Below are 15,745 nucleotides of genomic sequence, written 5' to 3'. Positions count from 1 at the left end.
AAGAACTTCCTGATACCAGATCATAATGGAAACCATGGATTGAGAGCAAGATAGAAAGGAGTGACATTTAAAAAAAAAAAAAAAAAAGAACATCATGTAGGACAAAACAGTTTCTCAGCATTCTAACAGGTGTTGCATAACATACCTGTCAGTAAGCCGAACAGTATCTTGGGATTTGAGAGAAACTGTCATGCCGTGAATTTTGTGTCTTGTTTTAAAAAAAGATCTGCATCATACCCAATGCTGAAATAATTTGTTTCATTATGTGATATAATTTCTTATCACATTGTATAATGACATGGCATTTGGTTATTTGTATTATAGCACATAGAATGCAACACGTTTCAAAAAATGTAATTATAAATACATGGAAATAGAAGACAGAGTAATCCCACTTACCTCATCTCATATAAATTAATCAAACTTGCAAGAAAAGGCATATACATTGTAATTAAAGCAAAACCTGACATATTAGGATGTTGTTTCTCACCTTTTCATCTCCACTAAGCAAGTACTGAGCAATGGCATTATGTTTTTCACTAGCAAGTTGCAGTCTTTCCATTTCCTGTTTTACCTCCTTCTCCAGTCTCCAAGGTTCTAAAAAAAAATTAAATATTGCCTTTTGTCACTTGATACAACCTTCTGACCACATTCATTGAAACAAAATTCCTTGGAAGGAAGGATACACAAATCATTTACCAGTTGGTCACTACAATTGTAAGGTTTCTGGAAAACCTGCTTATTTTTCATCTTTTGTATATTATAAGCAAGTGATGATGATAGCTTGCATCTTAAATTACAATGAACAGCAATGGTAGATTCAAGATAAATTTCTTGCACTTACTCAGAAGTCAGACTGTTTACAGCTCTAGACTTTATGAGGTCCATGAAAAGTAGTGAGATAAACTGTCGGTGTGCTTACCTTCAGTTCACCCAGGACTGTCTTGCCAGTAGAGAAAAATTATGGTCTACAGATGAAAAAATGTTTGGAGACCATTGGTCTAGAGTGATGTCTAGAAAGACAATGATGCTACTTGGTATCACAGTGAGCATAGTCACAATTCCTACTTCTCACTTCTTAGGCAGCTATGGTCACTAATTCTCGTAGATGAAGAAATACAGTGGCCCTTGACAGAAGATGGCCTGCCAGAACAGACTGCACAGGAGCTTTGTCTTCGTATTCTGGCCTCAGCTGACCCTTTGCAAACCCAGTCTCCAAATTCCCAATGACAAAAAGGTCTCTGGCAAAACAATAGGATTCTTTGATATCACATGAACCATGTTCTGGGAACAGCACCAAGAGATCTTATCCAAACATTTCTCACAGACCTCACAAACACTAGGGAAAACCAATTCACTCCAATTGGCACAGGGAAGAATGAGTCGCATCTTCCTGCTCCAGTGAAGTCTTTATTACTGCTTGAGGGTTTTATCCCCAGAAAGTGACATTTTCAAAGGAGAAGGAAGGCAGCCTTAGCTCACAGTTTGGGTCCCACAGTAGCTTTGAAACTAACAAATGCAGTTGACCTTAACTAGACTTTGAAGTTTCTACTCAGATGCACAATATACCGTAAAGAATTGCTTATTTTCAGTTTTTAATTTTGCTTAGAGACACTTCCATGAGTATCTAATAGATTTTAATAGAATGTCTTTGATGTTAATGATTATCATGGCTCCAAAAACAATAAAATTGACAGTTGACCAAACAATCATTCTATTATTTAGAATATTCTATTATTCTATTAAAATTATTTAGCACTTAGTTGCACTGGGAATTAACATATGATTTTTCTATACTTATATTCAGGGATGAGGCAGTGTCAGACGCAAAGTGCTACCTAGTCTCAGGAAGGCCAAGCAGCAGTTCTCCCTCAAGAATTGTCGACTCTTTCCTTTGGCAAATAACAATGTAATGACCCATCTGCTTCTTCGCATACTTCTTTTTCAAAAGCTGATAAATTAATAGAATCCAGTAAAAATTTAAATGAAAGCATGTTGCCTGTTTTGTATAATAAATTATCTAATTAAATGTCCTGTTTAATTAGGTTTTACGTAAATGAGAAAAAATCCATAAGCATGCACACCCTCCTCCCCCAGTTTACTGAATAAACTTGCATTTTGTACCTGTAAAATGAGCCTTGGAGAATCTGTAAAAAGAGGCCAATTCTTCATCTGTAAAGGCAAAGAGTTTGTATTCCTCCTCAGCACTATTTCAGTGCTTTCTACAAGTCCCTTATTCATTCTAACACTACTGCATTGTGATTTTACTATGTTCCACACTGTAATAACTATGGCACTGCTATTCCTGAATATAACATTACCTTCAAGAAAAAAAGCAACCCACGCACCAATCTATGACTGGTGATTATTCATCTTACGTAGTTGTCCCTATTATGTTTTCAACTTTAAAGTGGCTTGATTTGTGTATCTTCTGAACACTCCTATCACACTGATCTTTAATTCTCTAGCACAGATAAATATGCATTTGGTTGCAACACAAGGCTGAAATCCTGGTCTCACTGAAATCAGGAGTTCATTCTTGCAGTTCTAAGCTTCCAACATAAAAAAAACAAAACAAAAACAAACAAAAACATTCTTCTTCAGTTTTTTTTTTTTTTAACTTGACTGAGAGATTCTAAAAAGTCTCCACAGGAAGACATTGTGAGGATGATTCTTTTGGCTCTTTAGCCAAAACTTGTTTTTAGTTGGATGATTCCAGCAGTGCTTAGCATTGTGTACAGTTATGCTAGTGGTGAATGCACCATTGCAAAGGGTTAGCCCTTTGCAATGTGTAAACAACTTCAGAAACAGGCAAGACAATTCAGGCACAAATTACAGAATTAGTACACTTTGTCGGTTCTTCATGGCAGAACCACCTTTTGAAGGCTTCAGTCATTTTCAAATGCAGCACTGTGCCTATCATGATGTCTTGTCTAATCTGAAAGAATGTTTAGACATCAGAGAGCTGCCTATTTTGAACTTGCCTGGGACAATTGCATATTGCCACGATTTCTTCAGTTCCATTTGTGTTTTTTTCATTGCAATCTTGTTAGAGATGTTCATGCGAAACCGCAGGAAATGACATAATGTATCATGGTAAAGTAGAAGAGATTATTGAAATACATTAGCACAGACTGTGCAATAACTGAAGAATATGGAATGACAATATTGGTCATTTGAGATTTCCATCTACATGATTCTATCAGAAGTGAATCGATCCATAGAAACAGTTCTCCTTTATTGAACGAATGGTAACAGAAATTAAACCATTCACCTCCAAGAGGAACTGAAGGTAACTTGGTCAAATGCCTACGGTCTTCACATTCCTGAACATTATCTCAGCGGTATCAGTGTTTGGAATATGGCTGAATACTATGAGATGAGAGCCCAGATGATTCATGAAGCAGGTGCAAATAAGGTCATTGCTGAAATTTTCTGCCTTCAGTTGGAACTTGGCTGGGTAAAAAAGGGATAAAAACACAGATTTTTACAAGGAATTAGGTACCTAAAGTTGCTGGAAAGCAGCCAGTATGATTTTCAAAAAGCTCCTAAAGAATTTAGAAAAGGTGCTCTTGAAGACATCATAGGCCACCAAATTGGGCACAGGTTCATTTTCTACAGAAGAATATAGTTTCTAAACTTCATTTCCTGAAAATCACATGGAAGTAGTCATTAGTTCCCTGCTGTTCCCTGAACAGCAGTCACAGAGTCTTGGCATACCAAGCTTAGCAAGCACATCACTTTTGCTAGCACTGAACACCATGGCTTCTTCTCCATTCCAAAATAAAAGAAGAGTCTATTAAGACAGAAAAGTTATCTGTAGCCTTGTTTTGTCACATCACCAAATAAAACCTGAAGACTAAGCACATATACAAGGCAGACCAAATTCCAGATGTATATGTGCAACACAGTGCAAGAGGTATGTGACAATATCAGGTCTCTATTGTCAGAATCAACTAGACGAGCACATTACAGAATAAAACCCAGAAGCTCTAATGCAGCCTGATTGGACTTTTCATGCCAGTTATGACATGACGAGGAGGGGAAGGGCAATGTTACTATTCCTGCAGTGACTGTTCATGAATAAAAAATCTGGTTTTTATTCAGTCGGATTGCCATATATACTAATTAACCACACATTGTAATGCTAAAAAAGAACACCATGAACAGTAGCTGGGATTACTGTGGTTTGATTTTCCTTCTTTTGAAATGTTTTGCCCCTGTACTTAACCTTCATGCAGCATGTATTATGATTTGCTATGCTCCCAAAGTCATTATCACCTGCAAATCTAGCATTTAAACCCTTCAGATGTACCAGTGACAAAATATGGGATTTAATACATCAATATGCATTTTGGATTATTCTCTTTATAATATCTTGAAAATATGGCCATTTTGTATTTCTTCCATCCTCTTCCATGGAATTTTTCTAACACTTTGTCTTACTTCCCTGAGACTGAATTTGTCCTTGGAAACTATTTCTATCTTTAATATAGAAAATTTCCAATGCAAATGAAAATCAAATTATGAGTGGCAGACACTGGACTTCCTCATTCTAATCCTGTCAAACACACTGCAGAAGGAATTATGATGACCCTTTTCTACTGTTGTATGTTGAGAAGTGGACTAGTCATAGTTGGAAAAACCTATAATTTGTCAGTGTCTACAATGTTTACACAGAGCAATGATGAATAACAGTAGGACACCAGCTGAGAGAACACTTCCTGCCATGCATTAGCACAAATCCGTTTCTCAGAAATTTCAGTTTGACAATCTCAACAAACACTGCATGCTGGATTGGCACATCAAACCAGGAAAGAATGCCCTTCAACTTATGTTCAGAAGAAGTATCTGTATTAGCACTTTATTAGTAGAAGACATAGTAGACTGTTGAGCAGATGATATAAGGAGATGAGGGAATTCATACCTACAAAATGTTCTCTTAATAATATTCCCTTTTAACATTTGGATTATATAATAACAAAACAGTAAATACAGACCAATGGAGGAAGTATAAAGAAATTATGAACAGATCTAACAAAAAAAAAATAACAAAAATATGATGACAGAAGTCCCATATTTAATTGAATTCTGAAAAGGGATTTTTTTTGTCCTAAGTTTTCAGTGGGGGAAAACATTTTCAACTAACCTGTGTGCACACAGAATATAATCTTTCCTTGAATTCCTCAATGTAAGTATGAAGCAATCCCTGCATATAGGAGTATCTAATGAATAAATGTGTATTTCATACAGTAACTGGCATGAGACAGTCTGATCAAAAACCTGAAATAGCAACCAAAAAAAAAGTACAGGTTCAAACACAGAACTGAGCATATTTCCTGTGCATGCAGCTGCCATATATTCCTTTCTCTTCCCTGACCTCAGAATAAAATATGAGACAATGAAACTCTGAGGGGAAAGGAAGCGAAATGTGAAAACAGAGAATATGAAAGTATCGCCCCCACAAAAAGCAAGAGAGAAGAGTAAAACAAATGAGAGAACTGAAATGTCAGTGTGAATGAAATGCAGAAACAAAGGAAAAAAGCTGTCAAAATTAATTAGAAGAGCAAAAAGCAATCTAAGAAAACTAAAAGAAGTGAAGGGTCACTTCATAGCTAGGTAACTGTATCTGAAAGGCATAATACAACCTATCTTCTCTTCCAAAAATAGTTGTAAGATTTTCTCTCCTTCTATTTTCTTTAATTAAGAAAATCCTAAAATGTACATTCAAAGTGTCATATAGCTCTATTATTTATTCAATAGCCATTGCTGAGGAGGAACCATTGTAAACTATATAATTGAAGGATTGCTTTGTTTTTCAAATTTAGGAGTCTTCTGCTAATCTTTCTGAAATCTTTACTTTTGTCTTTCTATTTACTACATTTGACAGATCAATTCCCGTTGAAATGTTGGAAAATGCCTATAAAAAAATCCCAAGAAGTTATGTCATTTTTTAACTAAATTGATGGCAAAATAAACACATAAATGAGTCATCCTTTCTGTAATGCTGAAATATGGATAATGAGCCCTTTGTAAGTTAGATAGAATCCAGACAGAATAAAACAAAAAAATCTATTAAAACTTCATGTTTAAGTATATATGGCAATTTCTAACTGAGAAAGCCATAAAGCAAACTCTATTAGACAGCAATTTGATATCAACTTTCTTATATCGTCCTCTGAGGGGCTTGAAAAGCTGTCAAGGAACAGAAACATGAGTTGAAATTGAGGTTATTTATTTTGATTGTTACTGCTTTTGTATGACAAGATTTTGAGTTTGAAAAATAATCTCATAGGAGGTCTAACAGGCTGTCTACCCACAATCAGTCGTGCAGAAAACACATGGAACTGTTATCTGTTCATCATTCCAAACTTGTCTGGATCTACCTGAATAGATCTCTTGAACAGATCTCCATTGATTCCAGGGAATCTGAGCAGGTATCACTGATCCACAACATTTTAATTGCAATACTAGGGCCCAAGTTATAAAGCATGGAAGATACTCGCCTAAACTGCTGTGAGATTGGACATTCCTTGATAAAAGACTTTATTCTGTAAAATACTGCTCAAGGCAGAGTTCCACTGAAGCTAATGGATGTAATGCTCTAAGTAATGATATGAACAAGCCAGAAGACTTTAATTTCGAACATTAAGATGGTTAAAATACAGCACTTTTTCTTTTTTTTTTGTGGCAAGGGAATCATAATGACAATATACCACTGTAATTCTAAGCGTCAGCATATCATGCCTTTTTAAACTGATTTTTTTCTTAATTCTAGCCTTAGCCCACCATTTTTAGTGAATAAAAATTCAAATGAGTCATCCTGTCGGATGGCAATTAGTAGTGTATACACTATAATGACATGCAAATTTTATTGTCACCATTCTACAGGATTTACTGTTTGGTCCTGTAGATGTAGAAACAATGATGTTTATATTGTCAGTTCAAGAGAGATCCAGGAAAAATTAGCTCTATACTCTTCTGAATGCTCATCTAAGCCATCCAGACTTATCAGCAGCATTGTATTCTTTATAAGCAATTCCAGCAACTAGGAAATCTCTTGAAATCATGCTCTAAAATCTTTAGGTAAAGAAAAAAGAAGACACTTCAGGTATTGTAGGTATCTATCTAACACTTTGTTTTTAGTACTCTGTATTTAGTTGTGGCTTATCCCATTGTACTTACTTTTCATTTTACATTATGACAATGAGTTAAAACAGTTTTAGGGAAATTAATCAGGAGTTGTAAGAACTATGTGATGTTCTTACAAAGGATTAACTTGCATGTACCAACAGAGTTACAAACCACTGTGAATCTTGTGACAGCTACCAGAGTCCAGAGTTCAACCACACACTGCTATGAAATCTTTCTGCAAACTCATATGTACTGAAAGTAGAGTTCAGAGAATTGTCGAGCATCTGGAATGATTCAGGGAAGGCAAATGGGAAGATTTTTGCTGCTTTTTACAAATGTTTTGCTGGCATTATTTTCCATGATGGCAGGCACTGAATGAATACCTTAGTTACGTTATTTTTTTGATCATGGTTTATCTTTGTTGATTTGAAGAACACTCACAGGCCTCATTTTTATAAATCAAAATAAAGTGTACCATGGACTAAATCCAGCTCCTTTCTGCAAATGTGAGCAAAGCAGACTGGCTGCTGGTTTTCTTCTCTTGCTAGAGATCACTAGCAGCAGCTGGACCTCTCAGTAGGAGTCAAGTATAGCCCTGCTTTTCTGTTGTCCCGATATTGAGGGAGCATGGTTGTGTCAAAGAGCAACCTGAGTTCTGATTTCCCACACAGTTCTCGCCTGCTCCCAAGCTAACCTGAGGACAGAGACCTGAATCCAAACTCCTGCAAAGTGGAAGAGAATACCTGCAGTAGGGAACGCTCTTGAGAACTGGAAGGCAGATCAAAATCTGACAGTTCTTGGCTTCGGCTCCCTCTGGTGGGTAATGCTTACTGCAGAGAACAGCATAGTAGTACTGGTCCAGGTGACAGCCCTGAAACAGAACAAAGTAACATTCAGGTTGCCAAAGTCGTCTTCAAATACACAGAAATACACCAACAGAGCAATGATCTGAGATCTGAGCTTTAAACTATGACTCAAGACATTTGCGTTGAAAAGAGGAGATGCAAGATTCTTGTTAGCATTGAACTCTCTTCAAATTCAGAGGAAAAAAACAAAGAGATTGAAGGTTTGTCCCAGGTGGAAATCTGTTTTCAGCATCTAATGTCCATTAAAATAAAATAAGAAGCTTGTTAAGCACTTATTTTCTGACAAGAACATTTTCATGGATTTCCATTCCTGACCGATATTTTGAAGGCTAAAGTTTGATGTCCTTTCTTAAAAACACTTTGTTCTCAGGATTCAGAAAATACTAATTGTTTCATGAATTTCATACCACAAACATTCTTTATTTGTTACAAAAGTCTTAGCTCCAGTGGAAAAGGAAAATATCTTTTTAAGTCTGAGATATTTTACCTGCAACAGACATATCTACACATTTACAAGGTGAATCAACTGAAAATTAAAGCGAATTTTATCATTTATATTCTTGGATGCAATTCTAAGTCATTCTACAAGAATGATGCAAACACTGTATTGCATTTTGTTCAATACTTGGGTTATGATAATGGTTATTTGTAATAACTGTAATATTAAAATAAACACGAGTAACCCCTGTGCTACAAAACAGTACTGAAATTTTGGTTACCTCAGAAAAATGCATGGAGATTTTACAGATATCAGCAATCTGGTAGCAGAGGCTTAACGGAATTAATTGCACGTTTCTGCTCACACCACTGGCATCAATAAATCAAATAACTTTTGCACCCCTATGTTAAAACACATATACATTTTTTTCCTTTCAGAAGCTTACTTGTTGATCTGAAACAAGTTCAGATGTTTTGTTATTAACAGATGTTTTGCTGGGAGAAAAACAACATTCCCATCAGAAAACAGTAATCAAGCATGAGAGCATTTGGAGTAAGAACAGTCACATGAACTCATGACTGTCAATGTACACTGATGGTCTTCAATTGACCAAGCCTGTTTTGTTCAGGCATAGTACCAATTGAATCAACTGCAAAGTCTGTTCATTAAATTAGTTATGGAGTTGCATCATACCTAAAAAAACCTAAGCTGTAGGCATACCTTTTACATCAACTTTCATTCTGGATTAAAAAACAAAAACAAAAAAAACCTTGCAGAATCTATAAAAGACAATCCTATTATTTTCTCCTTTTAAGAAAAGGAAAACATCCAACTGCCAGATCCAAATAAAGAACTTGTCCTCAGAAGCTCTTCACTAGATACACAGTTTTAATTGGAATTCAAAGCAATGAATAAAATACACTAGAAACCTCCCCTAGAGTTAATTTAATTATTTCCCTCTCCCCTTATGGTGCTTCACGTTTGCCTCTTACATTAACTAGCATAAGGTTCTTAGGGTGTGAGTTATGTACAGTACAGACTGGCTTGTTTGTAGGCATGTGGGACTGCATCCTCCTTGTGGTCTCTGCAGGCTAATTAATCAGTGAATTTATGAATCCTCTGCTTGTGGGTGGACTGGAGACTGAATGGAATTGTTATTAACCTGCTTATAACACTCATAGTACTGTAATAAGACACACAAAACTCATGGTCCTGGCATTCATCTACAGAGGTGAGGAGAAAGCTGCTTCTCCTTCACGTACATAACTGACTCCATCAATGAATTTGTGCATATAGACAACGTTTGTCTATAGGGACAAATATTAGATATTAGGAAATCATTCTCCCATGTCAGACTGGCTATTATTTTGGAGGATTTTCCTTTGCTCCTGCAGCACTGAAAACAGCATCCCTTCTTATGATCATAGGTAACCTCAGGTTGGCAAGGACCTCAGAAAGTCTCTAGTCCAACCTCCTGCTGGAAGGAGGGCCAGCTGTGAGACCAGGCCAGGATTATCTCTGCACCTCTTGGCCATAAGGTGCTACAGGTGACACCGGGTATCTCTTCCTGCCAGCACACAGCGCAGTCTCTCAAGGATGGAAATGCTCTTATCTTACTAAATTTAACATCGGGTCTCCTTGTGAATGTAGTGTCCCATAATAAATGGGGGGTCATACAATCTGATATATCTAGTGGTCCTTGCTAACTTCACTATCCATGCCTCAAACCCCCAGCACTAATAATTTAATGTTAGGAGTGCTGTTGTGGTTTAGCCCAGCAGGCAGCTCAGCACCACACAGCCGTTTGCCCACTCGTCCCCAGTGGGGTGGGGGATACAATCAAAAAAAGGTAAAAGTGTGGGAACTCACAGGTTAATATAAGGAGAGTTTACTAAGGAGAGGAAGAAAACAGTAATAATAATACTTTTTTAAAAGTGACGCATAATGCAACTGCTTACCGTCAGCCAACTGATGCCCAGCCTGCCCCTGAGCAGTTGCCCACCCTCCCTGCCAACCCCCCCTGTTTCATTGTTCAGGGTGACACCATAGGACAAGATGGACATCCCTCTAGGCCAGCTGCCCTGGCTGTGTCCCCTCCCAGCTCCTTGAGCACCCCCAGCCTCCTCGCTGGCAGGGAAGCACAAGAAGCTGAAAAGTCCTTGACTCACACTGCCCTGTAACAACTAAAACATCCGTGTGTTATCAACATTATTATTGTCCTAAATCCAAAACATGGCACCATACCAGCCACTATTAAGAAAATTATCTCTACCCTAGCCAAAACCAAGACAAGTGCAAAATTGACTGGGTAAACAATAATTTAAAAAAAAAAAAGTGTTACAACAATGTAATTTTTTTTTCTTTTAAACATTTCTGTTTCAACTTATCTGAATTAACTTACCTAGGAATCCAATCACAAGCTAGAGAGAGGTTGCCTTTGCCACTTTTTCCAAGTAATTTGTAAACTCCATACTACCTCTGCTTACTCTACAATCAACCTTTTATCTGATTATTTAGGTCATCCAATTTTTTTTTTCTTCCAATGAAACATTTAATCCTGTATGAGAAAGGAAAAAGGGGAAACATGCAGAAGAGTGAAAATTGATGTGGCCGGGAATGAGTGTCACAAGTCTTTGGGGAAGTCCTCTGCTACTTTGAGAAACAAGGCTGTCATACTCAGGGTATAAAGAAATCCAAATTAGTTTATTTTCACATTGTGAAAAATGTCATTCCTCTGTCAAAAAACAAAGATTAATCTGCCATCAAACAGAGTTAAACTTGCTCTAAATATCTGACACAACAGAGCCAAAATAATATAGGGAGTAATTAGAGAAAGAGCTCCACATGCACTGAAATAAGGCTTCTTCATAATTTCCCTTTATATCCTTTCTTTGTTGTAACTTCACTTCAAATGTATTGGGGGGTTTAATCCCCCACGAAAAACTATGCCAAGTGGGATGAACATTTTTCTAGGCTAGCCCGTTAATTGTAGGTTCATATAACTACCTTTCTACGCAACTGATTTTGACTAATTGTTGCTGAACCAAACTAACCAAAACCCTTACTCCAGTGATAATACAGAGCAGCTGCGAAATGGCATCTCTTTACATTTAAAGTTTTGAGGTTTTCCTGGTGAATAAATGCAGTACATTACTTTTGCAATTTTCATCCATTTCCCACGCATGGGATCTGAGAGACCACCTGGTTCCTTCGGGTCAGCCGCATGGAAGAACACTGGAAAGGACGCTTACAAATGAAAAAAATACCGTGGTTTCATTTGCTTTCCACAAAACGTCCTTGCTCACTTGACAGAAAAATAGTGCTTTCTGACAACTCCTGCACTCTTGACCTGAGACTGCTTTCAGCACTGTTGGCTGTGCATATCACGTGCAAAACATGGCAGATTGGAAATACGTGCTTGTGTGGGTTTCTCGGAGGCACAGCACACAATACACTGTAGCCAGAATTCCTACATGAAGAATGTCTCTCAGATATGATAGCTGCAAAAGCTGAAATAATATGAATATTGATTTCCTTTGGTCCCAGAAGTCTGGTTTGGAGCCCTGACTAGCAGATAAAAAAACCACAAAGCTCTACAGGCAACAATGCCTGCCCCTTCCTTTGCCTGGGAACAGCACTAGCATAGTGATCAGCATCCCTGTCTGGTAAGAAGAGTGTGACTCGTTTGCTCACAATATATTTGACAATATCAGTTTAATAGGACAGCTGATTTGCAGGTCTTTGTGCCTGGAAGGACAGCTAGGTTTTAGCTGGGTGCACAAAAAAGGAAGCAAAATTAGTAAAGCTAAGGACAGTAAAGGTAAACAAATATCCGTGGTGAAATGAAGCCATGTTAAAGCCTCATTCAGGCTCAGATGTCACTTATGGCCCCAGAGCTTGTCTGAACTGATCACTTCCAATTAAGCAGCACACTGGTATAACTCTGCCTGATCCAGAAAAACAGTTATGATGGCAGTAGGGGCTGAGTGGGGAAGGGAATTTGCACTTGATCTAAAACATTACAGGAAACCATTACTCAAAAGGAAAAGAACACATCAGTTTTACAGACAGGTGAGACATCCCAAGTTCTCTCTACCATGCCATGTTCTACATAGGTTCATGCTGACAAACATAAAATAAACAGCAGCTTGCTGCTGAACTCACAGAGCTTGACACTGCCAAATGTGCCAGAATTTCCCCATCCCAGTTGTTAACACTTGCCTTTTCCTCCTGACACGTAGAGTTTCTGGGAGAAAAACTTGGAACTGATATTTCTAGGTAAACAGAAAGAGAGAAAGACTTAGCTAAACACATTTTCCTTTTCATTATTTGCAAAATTATCAGCAGTCTTACAAGTAAATACATAGCACTTCATGACTTGTGAGCAGCAAACCAAACACCATTATTTCATAATGACACTGGAAGTACACATGAAAGTTACCTAAAATGCGAACTAAGTTCTTAAACCAGCTGCTTTATGTGCAAATTTTTCATAAAATTGCAGACAGAGGCCTTCATAAATATGCAGAAAAAATGCCATTATCTTCAACTGCATTAGTTAACATTAACCACTTTCAAAGATAGAGGTCAAAGTCTCAAACTTAGTGGAGGTCCCAACAGACCTGTGTAGGTGCAAATCAAAAAATATTCTTGTAATTCTTGTATAAGGTATCATGTGTGGACAAAGGAACATCAAAATTAATAGAAAGGGCAAAATTCAATACAAAGGTTTATTATTCCCAGAATCTACCAATCTGATTTTCTAATTCTTCTCCAATTCTTTATTAATTAAAAAAAAATGTCGTAAATGCTATCCTCGCTCAGCAGTAAGCAGTTTGCTGTCTGTGCCAGCTGAGTCGACCCCCCTCACCTGATACTAGGCAAATTGCTCATGCTTTTGGTAGCCTCAAGACCATTTTTAGATGCACTTAAATACAAAGGGTTTTTTTCCAGTATAACTTTTCAGTACTTTTGAAGTACTTCAGTACTTTATAGCATAGCCGTTTGTCTGCAGCTCCTGTATCTTCTGATCTTTGCTACTTTCCCTCAAATAAGGTTCTTGGCAAGAGCTGACCAGAGGAATCGTGTGATTTCAATTTTGCCAGAAAGTCACTGCAAAGGCATTCAAGGTAGGAGGAATGGAATCTGCTGTTGATAGGGTCGATTCCATCTTTGCTCTAGCTTACATTTTTCTTATAGACACCGGTGCAATGAAGATACAATGAGAGAACAAACCTTTCATGCATGGAAATTAGCTGAATCACCATATACTGAAAGGCAACCAGTGATAACTCTTGCTACAACAAAGTAACGTCAGCATTATATCCAGTACACTGATAAATAAGACTTTCTGCACAAGTTGTACTAAATTAATTTCTAACAACCCTAGACAATACCTTGAGTATTGCTGTTTCTACCAGACAGCTTTAGGTTTGCAACAAGAAAAGAAAATAACATCTCTTCACACATACTTTGAATAAGTTGAAGGATGAGACAAGTAATGAGCAAACCCATTTCACTGAGATAGAGGAGATGAAGGGGGTGGGATAGGCAGAAGCACAGAGCAGGTTTGTGCTCAATAATATTGTTTTACAAATTATGTTGTGAAGTCCGGAGCACATAACACAGACAAGAAAGTTGATCTAAGATGAAGATTGAAGGAAAGAATTAACGTAAAGCGAAGCCAAAACTAGATGCATGGTATCTTGTGTTACACCTTTTCTCAACAGATTAATATAGTGTTTTGTCTGTGAGTTCAGATAATAGAAAATCATGCCTGAAACCCCAATGAGTCCACTCAGATCTCATTCTGCAGTTATAAGTTGCTCTAGGCCATACCTAATACTTTCCTTGGTTTCTTCAGATTTGTCAGACATAGCTGAGTTTGTTACTAATGCAAAGAATTAATAGCAATAAATGATCAGAAACAGATCTTAATTAAACATAAATGAACAACTGCTTATATGATTTTGATTCTCGATTCGTATTGTCTTAATTTCATGCCAGTGCCACTGTTTCTGATGAAATCGCTGGTGAAGTGGGGTATCCAGCACAAATTAGGGATGACATGATTTCAGCCTTCAACATCACTCTAACTCATCATGCCTCCTCAAGGATTTAAAATGACATCGATTCTCCCCAGTGTAGCTTTTGCTGGTAGATTATTACTACTGCAGAATAAGCTTAATAATGCAGTAATTTCATTCTCTGCAGTTAAACAGAATTTCACAGCATGTATTTTATTTTGCTTGGCCAAAGTCCAGGCACTTTGCTCCCGTAGTAGGGCCTAAATAGAAGCCTGCAGATTGTAGGAGTTACATACGCTTAATAGACTGAACAGTACATTGAACAGGAAAAGGCATTTAGGGTTATGGAGAATTAACATCTTTGAAGTTCTACTTTACGTATTTATTACAGCAGTAACACGCTCACTTAGGTATTGCTTATCCCATCACAAGTTTCTGCAGAGTGCCAAAACAAGTTATGTCCCTAATTCATTTTATCACTGAAATTAAAATTTCTCCACCTTTTAGGAAATAATCTATTGCTAAACATTCCAGCTGTGACCTTCTCCTCATTTTGGGTTTCTAGTCTCACCTGTGTAAGAAGTTCAGTGGATGCTTCCTGTCTGAGATTGCTCTAAGCTTGCTGCCTGTGTGTAGGATCATTGCTGAAAACATCCCTGTAAAAAGTGCCATGAAGATGAGTAAAAGACAAGCTGGAGAACATACCAGAAAATTAAGAAGCTGCTCTAGTCATAAAACATAATTAAAGAACGCAGTTACTTCAGGTAGGTGCTGCACAGTTTGGCAGATAGGCAATAGAGTCCTACTGCCTCTGTTTTGATAAGTATATATCTCACCTGGGCCTCATCTCTAAAATGTGAGATAAAATCTCACGTGGCTATTTCATGATCTTGTTATGGGTGTTATTAATAAAGATTCAAGAGAAGTTTTCCTTTAAATGATACCTTCTAATACTGCACTTCATAATATAAAGAGAAAAGTGCTACTTCTCATTTAAATAAAGTCACTATTCATTTGCAGGCAGTAATGTTGAAAGAAAGTTTTCAGACTTAGTATTTCTTTCATGCAAGGGCTTAGCAATAAAGCTTCCAATGATTAAAGGAGTGAAGCAATTTCAGACTAATGAAAAATAATCTCCTTAATGGATTGGAAGGAAAAGCATTTATTCCTCTACCAAACAACTTCAGAACTAAAGGAACTAAGTACTGCAGCTTATAAATACTTGAAACAAAGTTTTATCCAGTCTGTACAGGTGGTTGAGAAGCTGCAGCTATTTATCA

The 15,745-nt window shown here is 37.2% G+C and overlaps 1 protein-coding gene across 1 annotated transcript in view; it reads right to left on the bottom strand.

Moving 5' to 3' along the window:
- Window positions 1-15,745, bottom strand: part of RWDD4 (RWD domain containing 4) — a 46,215-nt gene that overhangs the window by 12,002 nt on the left and 18,468 nt on the right. The window contains exons 9-12 of the transcript XR_013950338.1: window positions 15,037-15,121; window positions 12,661-12,713; window positions 10,841-10,996; window positions 491-8,005 (exon numbers count right to left, since the gene is read on the bottom strand). The gene's annotated coding sequence lies outside the window, so the exon portion shown is untranslated. The remainder of the gene's footprint in view (window positions 1-490; window positions 8,006-10,840; window positions 10,997-12,660; window positions 12,714-15,036; window positions 15,122-15,745) is intronic.

Source organism: Anser brachyrhynchus (assembly GCF_964034855.1).
Source record: "Anser brachyrhynchus genome assembly, chromosome: 4".
Classification (NCBI taxonomy): Eukaryota; Metazoa; Chordata; class Aves; order Anseriformes; family Anatidae; genus Anser; species Anser brachyrhynchus.
The sequence above is the reverse complement of the archived record's forward strand: the minus strand, read 5'-3'. Positions and strand labels throughout refer to the sequence as shown.